The 2,682-nt window shown below is 40.7% G+C and overlaps 1 non-coding gene across 1 annotated transcript; it reads right to left on the bottom strand.

Moving 5' to 3' along the window:
* Positions 1 to 2,212: 2,212 nt before the first annotated feature.
* Positions 2,213 to 2,284, bottom strand: TRNAP-UGG (transfer RNA proline (anticodon UGG)). The gene has a single exon. It is a non-coding gene; the product is annotated as a tRNA-Pro (tRNA).
* Positions 2,285 to 2,682: the final 398 nt, after the last annotated feature.

Raw genomic sequence — 2,682 nt, 5'->3', positions numbered from 1 at the left:
GTGGCGAGGTGTGTGCTGGCTGATGCAATAACAGGAGGAGGAGGAGGAGGAGGAGGATAAGCTGATAGAGGTAAAGAGAGGGAGAAAGAAGTACCTTCCTTACCTGTGGATTTACTGATGAATAAATAATGAGGATGCGTTAAGTAGATGTAAAGATTAAGGATGAGTGAGAGGAAAATAACAGTGTATGCTCAAGAGGAAGGAAGAGAGAAAAGGAGACTTGCAGTGGGAAACCGAAGATGGACGAAATAAGAGAGAGAAGAGAATAAGAAGAGGTGAAGTTGAAAGAGAAGAGATGGGAGAGATAAGGGGAAACAGCCTAGTTAAAAAAGGAGATACTGGAGGTAGAGACAGAAGGGAAAGATGGAGAGGGAGAAGAAGTCGTCAATATTGATTGGGCCAACAAAGGGTCGTGGCTGCAGTGCTCTCAAATTCAAGACACTGTTGACACACACATTAACTGCTGAGCTCCCACCCCTGTACCCTCCTCCACCTGCAACTCTTGTCCCTCGTGGCCACCATAGTGCAGAGCCATAGCTGCTCTTAATTCCCAACCGAGCAAGTTAGTCTTATGTTAAAATAGGACAAAATATCAGAAAATTATGAACACAATACTTCCGAACAACACATAGACCACTCTGACACACAGAATTTTACACACACAAACCTAAAACATACGCCAACCTAAATATATGGGATATTAACAACCCTTTCTTATACCGTACTCTTATGTCAAGCTCATATATATGTATACGCTACCCTATAAATGGCCATTAAAAAAAAAAAAAAAAAAAAAAAAAAAAAAAAAAGGCCAAAGAGAAACAAACGACAGACTGCAAAAATTACTGTCAACATGGGGAAAGGGCTGACAAAAATGGAGGGATATTAATTAGAAAAGTGGAAATATCTAACAATAATGGGGAGAACAGAGCTAAGATAACGAGCACTTGTACAAAAATATTAGATGCGAGAGCTTCACAGCCCCTCGGTTAGTGTCCTTGGAGTGGAGTGGAGTGAGGTGGCTCTGCTGATGTCGCTTAAGTTTACGGAAGTAAAACACCTTGCATCCAAAAATCGTTAGAGTGAAACAGACGGACACAGCCGCTCTTACCTGTGCCCCCACACCTAATTATTACTAACAACAGTGCAGCAGCCCCAATACCAAATTCAAAAAAATAACTTTCAAAAGGTGAAGCATTAGATGTAAGGACGTAACTACTAAAAATAACGTGGAAAGAGCTACCAAAATATTGGGGAATAATTAGTAGGGATTAGAAGGTACAACTAACTAAAATCACAGCAACACGAACAGTCAAATCAATCAGAAGACTGGATAAGAAAATAAAACAAAATAATGACAACCTAAGGAAAACGGCCAATATATTACAGCCACCAAGTTTCTTCTGGGTGAAGGAGAAGAATCTGAACGGTTCGAGCTTTCGTAGATTAAACAGACCTCTTCAATACCATTTTTTATATATTAATTTTTATTATCCCAATATTATTTTTTCTTGCAAATGTCAGACCAGTTTATTCTTCCAGGTACAGGACTCCACTAGTTAATGGACTAGAAAAAATAATCTCCTTTTTTCTTCTACTGTACCGTATGATAGCGTTTTTTTTTTTTTTACAACCTCCAGACTAATGTATTTGTCTAAGAGGAGGCATGTCGAGGTAAGGGATCTTGAAAAATCAAAAATTCCTTCAGTATAATGACGTCTTCTCGATTTCAAATTCATGGCGTGACCACAAAAGCCATTTAGCTTATGCGTGACCCTCTCAGTAACGGCAGATTATTATATTTTTACTATTGACGAGTTATCTTTGGGAAATATACAGGCGTACAGAGGAAGAACAAACAAGAGGAGATCCACTGACTCATAAGGAGGTTACTAAAATCTAACCAACATGTGTGAGAAGAGGACTGAAAAGAGAAAGGCTCCCCCCCCCACCCACCGTACCATCTGGCGTAAAAACGAGGGCAGGGGACAGGGAATGCGGTAGAAACAAATCATGTCATTTAGAAACAAACATGGAAGTTTTTACAGCAGAGGCAGAAGAGGAAAAATTATGCACTATGTAATCATTGATACATAAATCCGGAAATGAAAGAGAATACACGATTACAGAAGGTTCTCATAACTGAGCAATCGTCTCACTCTGATCAGTATACACGTCGGCCTTGAAATACAGAACACTGAACAAAAACTCCGGGCCTGTCCGGGATTTGAACCCGGGACCTCCTGCACCCAAAGCAGGAATCATACCCCTAGACCAACAGGCCGTACACAGCACAGGCGTTAACATAGCACTGGTCACAGGTCGGCCTGAGAGACTACCGGTAATTAAAGGGCCCCACGGAGTAACACCAAACCCAACTAAATTGAAATCGGGATAATGGAGGACATAATAATGAATTTCAAACACACGGCACCTTCCGAGTTCCTCCATGGAGTTCCTCATATTTCATGACGATGCACCGTTAGGACTGCGGAGGAGAAAAAGAAAAATCCAGTGTCTAAACTCCATTTTCTCGGTTTATCGATTATCGCTCGTTCGCTGTTACTCCACGTACAGAATTAGTTAAGCTATCGTACAAAGAGGAGAAGCATTTTCTTTACATAAAGTTATACACAGGTGTGTTAAGCACTAAAGGCGACGTCAGAGGCCAAATATTGTACT

Source organism: Coenobita brevimanus, chromosome 93 (genome assembly GCF_032717465.1).
Source record: "Coenobita brevimanus isolate Jiangsu-jjx chromosome 93, ASM3271746v2, whole genome shotgun sequence".
NCBI lineage: Eukaryota > Metazoa > Arthropoda > Malacostraca > Decapoda > Coenobitidae > Coenobita > Coenobita brevimanus.
The sequence above is the reverse complement of the archived record's forward strand: the minus strand, read 5'-3'. Positions and strand labels throughout refer to the sequence as shown.